Source organism: Canis aureus, chromosome 15 (assembly GCF_053574225.1).
Source record: "Canis aureus isolate CA01 chromosome 15, VMU_Caureus_v.1.0, whole genome shotgun sequence".
Lineage (NCBI taxonomy): Eukaryota > Metazoa > Chordata > Mammalia > Carnivora > Canidae > Canis > Canis aureus.
Window position 1 is genome coordinate 16,534,092 of NC_135625.1, and position 10,993 is coordinate 16,545,084.

The 10,993-nt window shown below is 35.5% G+C and overlaps 1 long non-coding RNA gene across 1 annotated transcript; it reads left to right on the top strand.

Moving 5' to 3' along the window:
- Positions 1–816: 816 nt before the first annotated feature.
- LOC144283955 (uncharacterized) lies at positions 817–6,659 on the top strand. The gene is made up of 3 exons (XR_013352435.1): positions 817–956; positions 2,608–2,715; positions 6,355–6,659. It is a non-coding gene; the product is annotated as an uncharacterized LOC144283955 (long non-coding RNA).
- Positions 6,660–10,993: the final 4,334 nt, after the last annotated feature.

Below are 10,993 nucleotides of genomic sequence, written 5' to 3' on the forward strand. Positions count from 1 at the left end.
TGGATCATACAAAAACTTTGTTTCAGCATTTTGAGGAACTGCCAAAGTGTTTCCCACAGTAGCTGCATTTTACACTCCCACTAGCAATGTATGAAGGCTCCAATTTCTCTACATTCTGGTTAATGCTCGTTATTGTCCATCTTTTTAAAATTTAACTACTCTCATGGAGAAGAAGTGATATTTCATTGTGGTTTTGGTTTGTATTTCCTAAAGACTTACGATATAGAGCAAATTTTCATTGTGCTTAACTGGCCATTTATATATTCTCTTTGGAGAAATGTCTATTTAAATCTGCACATTTTAAAATTGCATTTTAAGTCCTTCTATTGTTGAATTTTAAGAGTTCTTTATATATTCTGGATACAAGTTCTGTATCAGATATATGATATGTAAATATTCCACTTCATTTTGTGAATTGTCTTATCACTGTCTCAGTGGTATCCTTTGAAGCACCAAATCGTTTAGCTGGGTGATGTCTGATATATCTATCTTTTTCTATTGTAACTTACAATTTTTTAAAAGATTTTATTTATTTATTCATGAGAGACACACAGAGAGAGGCAGAGACATAGGCTGAGGGGAAAAGCAGGCTCTTCTCAGGGAGCTTGATGCAGGACTTGATCCCAGGACCCCAAGATCACAACCTGAGCCAAAAGCAGAGGCTCAACCATTGAGCCACCCAGGTGCCCCTGTAGCTTAGAACTTTATGTCATAGTGGAGAAACAAGAGCTTGACCTAAGGTCATAAAGGCTCACTCCTATAGTTTCTTTTTAAACTTTGTATAGTTTTGTCTCTTATATTTAGATTTATGATCCATTCCTGTGCAAGTTGATTAGTAGACTTCCTCATGCCCAACCTGAAAAAAGTGAAAGAAAGGAGGCCCACATCAGGTGGACAAGCAGAGCCTGCTGTCTCTCACACTGGCAATGTGTAAAGTTGAAAGAATCAAAAAATGAGTACATACTGAATCTTGGGAGATGTTATCTGGCTAACAATACAGAAAAGTTAAGGAAGTAAAAGAAGCAAGGACTTCTCTCCATTTGGCTAGTTTAAGTTCATCATGATCCTCATTTCTTATGCCAACAATTAATACTCAAATATGAATACCTTGGGACAGGTATAGTAGATCCCCTTGTTCAGGAAACATTCTAACCTTATATGACTGCCTATGGGGGTCGTAAAGCTGAAATATGAAATTCTGCAGTGCCTCATGTTCCTCTGCACATGTATGGCTTCATTGGTCTTATTTAGGGAAGTCAGCAACCTGATGCGCATGAATGGTTTCATCTACAGAGTGACCAGTGTCACAGAGGCGCCCAGTTATTCAAGGCAACCATGGCAGATAACTTTTAGCTTCCAGTTGCTGGCATCAGATGTTTGGATGGTGGACAGTAATCCTAACAGCGTCATTGGTACTGCGTTTCTCCTGCCTTGTCTCTAGCTATATGCTTCCTAGTTGTATAGGACCCAGTGGTCATTCTCTGGTTCTTTAATCTATTCTTTAGGAGCGTATCATTGTGTAATCCTCCATTACGTCCTCCATCCTGACTTTATTTTTCTTTTCCTATCTCCTCCGGAACCTCTTTCTTCTGCTTTATAGAACATCATAAACAAATCTCCCCGTGTTCTTAATTTCAGAACCTAAATGTTCCTTTTCCCAGTACACAAATGGAACGAATATTCTATATCCCAAATCAGTAATTTAAGTATTGTGCTTTTTTGTTTTTCTAGCTCATCTGGCCAACTAATCTCAACTAATAGTTGTAACCATCTTGATATGTTTATTTTCCCCTGTTAGTTTTCCTCTCCTGCCTTTACTTCTTTAGCTTTCTGAATTGAATTATAAGGTCTATTTTTTTTTCTTGCTCTTCTGACTTGTTTTCCTTCTGGGCAGCAGCTGGGTATAGCTAGAGAAATTTATCTGATTTAGCAAGTTGGTACTGCTATGAATTAGAGAGTACTCACCATCACTATAATATTCAAATGGGATAATGTCCAATATTTATTTGATAAAATTGCATTATATTATACACACTGAATATATCATACATTGCCCACTTATCCAAAATCAAACACTCCTTCTGCTCCCATCACTGTCAGCAGGTGATCTCCAGCTACTTATTCATAGGGAATACAGAAACTTTCTAAAATTTATCAAAACGTTTTACCCTATGCCTGCAAATCTACTGGAGTTTGATTCTATCCAACTATTCTCACTTTTACATTCTTATGAAATGTTGTATTTCTACCTGGAAATGACTCATTCAAATAATATTTCAGAAAGGAAGGAAAAAAAGGAAAAGTGAAGGGAAAGTCCCTAATCATCTCTCTTTGCATATAAGATGTTCCTAACGGAGTTTTCCAGGGTCTGAATGTACAGTTCAAGCAGAGAGCACAAATTAAGCATTTCACTATTTCTGGCAGGATCACAGAACTTTTAGTTTCTGCTGATTTTCTTTTCTAGGTATTTCATTTGGTCTTTTTAATTTTTTTTTTTTTTTGGCTAAAATTTACCTGGTATTGGCTAGATCTTTGTGGGATCAGTCTAACACTCTAAGAAGGTGGAAAAATGCATTGTAACATGTGTTGTTGTTTTTTTTTCAACAGCCTTCCTTATTACAGGGATGGGCAGTGCACATGGTTGAACAAGACTTTTAGAATGGAAAAGAGTCTTCTGTGCATTCTCAGCAATGGGAGTAGACATTCACAGCATAGGTACTATGTCTCACTTTACTTGCCTCTGCATAGCCAACTTCCCTCCTTTTAATTATAGAGGCTAAAAGCATCTAAGTCCCTTGATAGAAGTAGAACCTTCTTAGTGTATATTCATTTTATGCCTCTTCATCTACTCTGGAGAATTCTGACTGCTTCAAGATTTGTAAGGTACTCAGATGTTTTCTACAGACCAACACTTGGAAATTTGGAAGATGTCTTCTATTGATAGGACATCACCTCAGCAAACGTTTTTCCAAGATAGTGAAAACTAATTCTAACAGACACAGCCTATATTAGGCTGTCATGAGAATTCCTACCTCAAAAGACCAGAAGATGGTTTACATTGAACTTCTGCTATTTTTATATTTAGTTCTCAGGAAGGAGATTTTCAGAAAACTAATTTAGGTTACCAGGGATATCAATTAGATACAAATACAGAAAAAAAAATACATATTTTTAAACAGAGCTGTCCAGAAAACAGAAAAAGCCAAATTCCATTTATTGAATGTCTCTAGAGGATCACCTACTTGATCCTATTTTGGATCTTTGGCCATTCTTGAGCCATGAAGCCATTCTAGGTATGGTGGCCACAACGATAATACTGTGCTATTAGATGCTTGATTAGAATAACCAACTTCTCTTGGTTTGCCCAAGATATTCCCAGTTTTAAAACAGTATCCTGTATCCTGAAAATACCTTCAGTTTTGGACAACCTGGGATGATTGGCCACCCTATGTGGACATACTTTATTCCTAAATATTTTGGTTCTACTTTTTTCAATTATTCTGAAAAATAAGCTGTATTCAACACTATCATTTCATTCTATATACTCCTAATCCACTTAAGTCCTATAAGGTCCTAATTAAGGTACGTCTATGCTCAATGAACCTCAATATTACCAGCCACCTAAGACTGGTTGCAAGAGAAATGTGTGAACAATTGATTTGAAGAAAAAATAACATGCTAAATCTCTACCCTGTGAAATTGCTGTGCTGTTCACCTAAAAAATTATCCTATAAGCACGTTTACCCAAGTGTTCATTTGAAAGAAATTTTACCTTTGTCTACTAGTACTTTCAGCCCAAGAGATACTCAAGAGATGACTTTATAATCAACCATTCTATCCCATAGTTAAAAGATGCCTACATTCCAGCCTCTATCTCTATCATGACCACTATCATAATCTTTAGAACCTTATCTAAAGATGAGTTTTTAGTTCATTAATAAAGGCTCTTCTTTAGCATATCTACAACTCCTGTCCAGCCAGTAAACAAAGATTTGGCCCATATGGAAGTTAATGAGTAAAGAAGTAGAGATAAGTCCAATGATGAAGACATTTGAAACCTCTGGAAGTACGGTAGCACAGAAAAAGAGGACTTCATGGATCATGAAGTTAGTTCCAGAACCACTCATAATAGGCTTGTTCTTGGCTTTTTCACATCTTTCCTCCTGCCAATCCTCATTTCTTTTCTCTTTCTTTCTTTCTTTTTTTTTTTTTTTCTTTTTTGCCTCTGCATTGACCATATAGCTTTTTAGGCCAATTGAATAAATATTTCCCTCCAAACTTTGAATCCAGTCAGATCTTGACTTTCTTTTCTAGCACGCCATTTCTGTGGGTCTGTCACTGGTAACAAGACTGAGAAAATTCCCATATCTCTGCTTTGTAGATAACCTTTACCAGACAAAGCTTGGAAATCATCGGGTCACATAATTTTCAAACGTTTTAGAACCATACATTTTTCAATAGCAGAATTCTTTCATGTATCCGTTAGCCATATTTTATATATCTCAATGTATATAGAGACTCAACAATAGTCAAAAGGGTAATTTTCATGGCAAAGGGGTTTTGAAATAATTTTATGTCAGACATCAAAACGGGCATGGGTTATAGTTTCCACACCCTTGCCCTGTCCCTGTATATATTTAATCCTACAAAACAGAATGTCTCTGCTATGGGAAAAATTTAAGATCATTCATTTCTCAATATAATACTTGTGAAATTTGGGCATGGAGCTAATTTTATCATCAAAGAGTAAATATTACTTTGAATGAAAGCGTATCTTCAGCTTTAATATTCTCCATCTTAAATAGGAAATGGAAAAATTGCATTTTATTTATGAAAGTTATTTTAGTTATTAACCTTAAGAAGATGTGTGCATAGGCATATTTTTCTTGCCAACAATGAAAGATGTATGGTTGCCCATATAAGGAAAATCTCTGGACAACATGGCTTCCTTCCTGAACGTTATAAGCCTATTCACCTTTAGGAATTGAACAAGAAATAATGAGAATTAATGTTGCAACTAATAGGATCAGTAATATTGCCAGACATTGTTATCAGGGCTTTATATATTAATTTATCTCACCCTTTCAATAGCCCTATGAAATCCATATACTACTATTATTCCTCATTTAAAGATAAGAACAGAGAGACAGAGATTAAAAATGTACTCAATACACAGAATAACAGGCTGGAGAAGCCAGGCTCAGGCTAGCTGGCTCCAGTGTCTTCCCACTCAACAGTGTGCGATATGCATAGACTCCCATCATTCAGAAAGGAGTATACAACATGTGTTTTGAGGGTCTAAAAGAAGTAGCTGCTGGGCGTCCAAACAGATAATAAAATAAATTAAATGACTGAATTTTGGTAAGGCAAAGGAGGAAGCAAATCCTGACCCTGCATATGGATCTAGCCTGCCTTCTGGAAAGTGACAGGATTGGGTCAGAGAAAATGAACATTAAGCCAGTGCCATGGTGGCCCTTCCTAGATACCCAATCCCTGCAGGATTAATGGTGCCTCTGGTATTTGTTGTGGCAACTGCCAGAAAAAAAAGTGTTTAAATTTCCCAGCTCCATAGAGGTACGTGGAAGCATCCCTAACTGTGAGGTGTTTCTGTATGCACAGTTTTGCATGGCTCAGAGATGAAGCTCTAAGGGGCTCACAGGGAGAATTAGGCCATGCCACCTCCTAATGTGCTCCTAGCAGACCAGCCCCCTTCAAGAAATGTTTAGGAATTTGTTCTTGCAATTGTCATAAATATTCACTGACATTAAAAATGATGCCCAGTCATAGCCTTTGAGCTGTTGGAGTCCAGAATCCCTGTGAAAGGAAATCCATATCCAACCCACAGCCATGACTCGCTATAAACACCCTTCCCTACGTGCTAAGAATAACATAGCAGAGTCCTGATTGGAGACAAGGATAAGGTGTGTCCAAGGATAAGGTGTGTGCAAACAAACAATCATGAGTGAAGTAAAGACTTGAGAGCAATCTGAATGACTGGAGCCAGTTGGTGGCCACCTCGCACAGCCACACCTGCAAGGCCTGGGCATTGACGGCGAGTGAAAGGTATGGCATAAAGGAAGGAGTGTTGTCCTTCACCCAGGGGCACTAAATCGCTCTAGAGGTGCATTGCCCAATATGGGTGTCCATTGGCCACATGTGACTATTTAAATAAGTCCAAATTAGATAAGATCTTAAAAGCCAGTCCTTTGCACCAGCCACATCTCACATGCTCCCTAGCCACCTGTGGCTAGTAGCTATCATTTTGCAGCACAGATAACAGAACATTTTCAGAGTTACCATACACGGTATTGTACAGAACTACTTAATGAATAATGACTTGTTCACTATGTGAAGGGGGAAGAGAGAACTGGAGGTCACTGAGAAGAGCAAACGCATTCGGCGAAACCACGGAGAGTAGCAACTGCAGGAGCAGAAGGCTCGCAGAGCAGCATCATTTATTACATGTGGTGTGGAACCTGCTAGTCAAGTGGGCAGCGGCTCCAAGGTCTGTCAGAGGGAATTGCTGTGATAACAAGCCTTTTAAGCAGAAAGACAGCCACGTAGTTGGAGACAGAAAATTACCTATGCACGAAGCCCTCTGAATCTGACAAATCGTAGGGGTGGGGGATTGTAATGATTTACTTAATCTGAGTCATAAATTTACATATTACACATGGGCTACACATTTTCCCTATTGAATAAAAAAAGGTTGCCTTTTTTCCTTCTGATTATATAAATAATTCATGCTTATTGTAAATACTTCAAGCAGTATAGCAGAATGTAAGAGGAAAGTCAAAATCACTTGAAATTCTCAATTACCAAAGATCAGCAATAACTTTTCACAAGACAGATAGACAAAGAAATATATATACCCACACGTATATACTCACACATCTATATACTATGTTGACATAAATATGATTATTTATTCTAGGCTGAATTACTTTCTGTGGTAGTATTTGTATTGTAGTTGGGTGTTGTCTTTTTTTTTTTTTTAGTTCTACTGTTTTTTGGTTTTCGCTTGCTCTTTCCACTAATCCACATGCTCTCATTGTCCATTCACAAGTCAAGTAAAATTTTTATATTGGTATTTTCCTTCCCTGTTCATGAAACTGGGCTCATGTCATATGCATGTTACCAAACCTTGATTTTCTGACTTAAAATTATATTATGAAATCTCCTCAAGGCAACTGGTACACATTTAACTCCTTGCACCTGCCTCAAATTTTGCATGGTGTGGATGTACCACAATTTTATCAGCTATAATTTTATCTACTACTTTTTAGTTCAAAGGCAGATTTGTTCTGATTACAATGAGATTTATCATAGCATTCATTTTAGAGATCCTTCCCCTCAAAACTTTACCATACAAATGAATAATTGTACCTAAATCTGTAGATTTCCTGTGGTTTTACTACTGGCACAGAAGTATTTGTGTTTAATATAAATGATCATTGCTAGATTTTTTTAAAGGCTATATAAATTTACATTTATACTGGTTATGTATCCTTGTATATGTTTAACTGTTTTCCCTATTGGTGCCAACACTAATATTAATATTTTATTTTTCATAATTTGTGTAGAGTTATCCATTATTCTTTTAATGTATAATTAAAATTTGCAATTAATTCTCCAATTCCTACCAGCAAAACCCGTCATATATTTATGTTTTTAGTGGCTGTTTGGTTTATTATGTTGTTTAGTTTATTATGTTGTTTAGTGTCTCTTCTGTAAGTTGTCTATTGAAGACATTGTGCAAACCTTTCTATTAGGTTTTCTTTTACAGAAGATCAGGTAGGAACAAACTGAGGGTTGGTGGAGGGGATGGGGGTAGGGATGGGGTAACTGGGTGATGGGCATTAAGGAGGGCATGTGATGGGAGGAGAACTGGGTGTTATATGCAACTGATGAATCACTAAATTCTAACCCTGAAACTAATATACTATATTTTAATTAACTTGAATTTAAATAAAATCTAAAAAAAGGGGGGATGGTAGGAAATCTTTCTGATGACTGCCATTAGGAACAACTCCTGAGATCTTAACCATTCACATTGATGCTTCCATTCACATTATAGTCTCCAGGGGTTTAAGTAAACCACAATGCCATTTATATACACTGGGATCATGAAATAGGGTAGCCCTAAGGAATATCAGAGATAACATAAATACTGTAAGATATGCAAATTATATGTATTTCCAATATTTTTTCTAATCTATGTTGTCTTTTGGTTATAGTGTATTTTGTCCTATAATTTTACATTTTGTATAACAAATATTTCTTTTTTTTTTCTGGTCAGTGATTTTCCTGTCATGCTTTAAAAAATTCCCTGATTTCTAGATTATTTCTATGGTCTCCTAAGACCTTGCAACTTTTTAAATTTTATTTTTACATTGTAATCTTTAATTAATCTGGAATATGTTTTGTGCATAATGCCATGTGGAGTTCCATGCAATTTTTTTTTAAACAGTCCTTTCTGCCAGCCATATATTTTAAATTAGACAGTGTTTTCCTGTTGAATGTCACTGTCTTCCTTTTCTTATATCAAAAATTTATATATTCTGGAACTATTTCTGGACTCTATTCTTCCCCTTACCTTTCTTAAGTCTATGCTAATACTGACTCAATGATTTTATTTTTAATATGTCATAAGGTAGATCTCTGCTCACCAGCCTTCCATTTGCATCAATTACATTGTTAATACTAAGTATTTATTTTTCCCCATAAACTCAGAAGTTTATTTTGTCAAATTACAACAGACTCTGGTGAGAATGTAATTAGGATTTTAAAGTGTATATTAATTTTTCTTAGGTTTTAATTTCCTTTCTATTAAGATCTCGATTTTTTTTTCTTTTTTCTGTAACGTTAATTCAATTCTTACTCAATTATGAGCTACTTATATACAAATTGTAAGTGTAAACTCAATGAAATTTAATATGATAAACGGAGAGAACTGCCTCAAGATTAAGACTCTCTGCTCATTGAAAGAAATCTTTAAGAGAATGAAAAGCTTAGTTGCAGTATTTTCAATAAATATGAAAGACCACCATACAAAAAAAATAAAAGAACATCTACAAATCAAACAAAAATAGACAGCCAAATTTACAAAGACAGCAGGAAAATTCAAATACAAAATCAAGATATAGAATTTTTCCTGTGTTCCTGAGGGCTCACTTGTGCTCACTACAAGTCAATGCCTTTAAAGAAATCATATTTTTACTTCTATCACCATGGATTATTCTGCTTATTTGTGAGCTTTATATAAATAGAACCATGCAATTTGTAATTTTTTGTCTCTGAACTGTTTTCTTCACATTGAACTTCTGTTGAGTACATATCCATGGAAATACTGAGACTGCTTGATTTTCTTTGTTCTCCTGTATATGTGTTTGTTTTCTCTGAGAATGTTCAACATTTTCAGTTACTTTTTGGTGTTTCTAAGAGTATATCTATGCATGCATTACACATACTGGTCCTGATTTTCCTTGGGACTCTTTGAGTCTTTTGAATCTGTGATTTGCTATCTTTTGTTACTTTGGGGGCAGTTTATGTCATTTTTCCCTCTTACTATTTCTTCTCCCTTACTCACTCTTTCTACTCCTGGGACTGACATGGATACTAGACCATTTGATATTGTTCCTTGGCTCTTGGTTGTTCTGTTCATTTTTTCCCATTCTGTTTCTTCTCTTTGTCCATTAGATTCAATGACTACTGTTGACTCATCTTCAATGTTGCAGTTATTTTTGTGGAAGGCATTCTTAATTTCTGATATTATGATTTTTCTTTTCTAGCATTTTCCATTTGGCATTTACTTATATTGTCCATTTTTTTCTGGTATCATCATCATGTCTTTATGCAAGGTATGCTAAATTGTGTAACATATTACAATTACTCTAAAGCCTCTTTGGGATTTCAGGTTACCAATTTGCATTGCCACCTAGGCTCTCTAATACGCTTATTAAAGGTGATAGTCTTGCAGACTATTGAGCTCTTTCTCTTTCATCATTTGGATGTGAACATCATTCTGTGCCAGTTTCTATCTTGTAAGTGGTAGCAGTAGTATACTATATTTATATTTTTAATGGATTTGGGGGAAAAGTTTTCCAAAACCATTAGACAAATTTCAACTCCCAACAGTATTGTAAAGATACCAATCTTCATTTATTCCATGTGGTTTCAGTTCTCCTAATTATAACTTTTCTGGTGGAAGTGCTATCCATTGTGATTTTAATTTACATTTCCTTAATTAGTATTGATGATATAATTTTTTAAACAATGTTTGACATTTTTTATGTTTATTGTAATTATGCTTTTTTTTAACTACAGAAATTTTTTAAGACATTACTGTTGAGAACAGTATCAGATTTGCAGAAAAATCAGATTTATAGAAGAGAATGCCTTATTATTGACCTATTTCAGTAGTATGCTACAACTGTTACAATTAAAGAACCAATATGGATACCTTATTGACCAAACCCTCAGTTCATTCACATGTTCTTAGTGCCTGTCTAATGTTCTTTTTTTCTGTTCTAAGATTCCAAATTACATTTATGAATCATATCTCCTGGTTTCTATATTGCATTTTATGGAATTGATTTCTGCTTTTATCATTATTTTGGATACTTTAATTTTCTGTTATTCTCTATTTTTTAATACATTTTTTGTTTTGATTTATTTTGAGAGAGTGCACACGAGCATGAGCGCGGGAGGGGAGCAAGGGGAGAGGGAGAGAATCTTAAGCAGATTTTCACTCTGTGCACAGCGTGAGGTTCCATCTCCAGACCCTGAGATCATGACCTTAGCTGAAATCAAGAATTGGACGCCTCACTGACTGGGTCACCCAGGCGCTCCTATTATTCTTTCTAACTTCTCTAACTGGTGGCTTTAATTTTTTCTATTATGTGTGTGCAAAGCTGTACATTTTTAACACAGTTTTAGCTTTACTGCACAATTATGATATGGTATATTTTCATTACCATTTGGTTTAAAATAC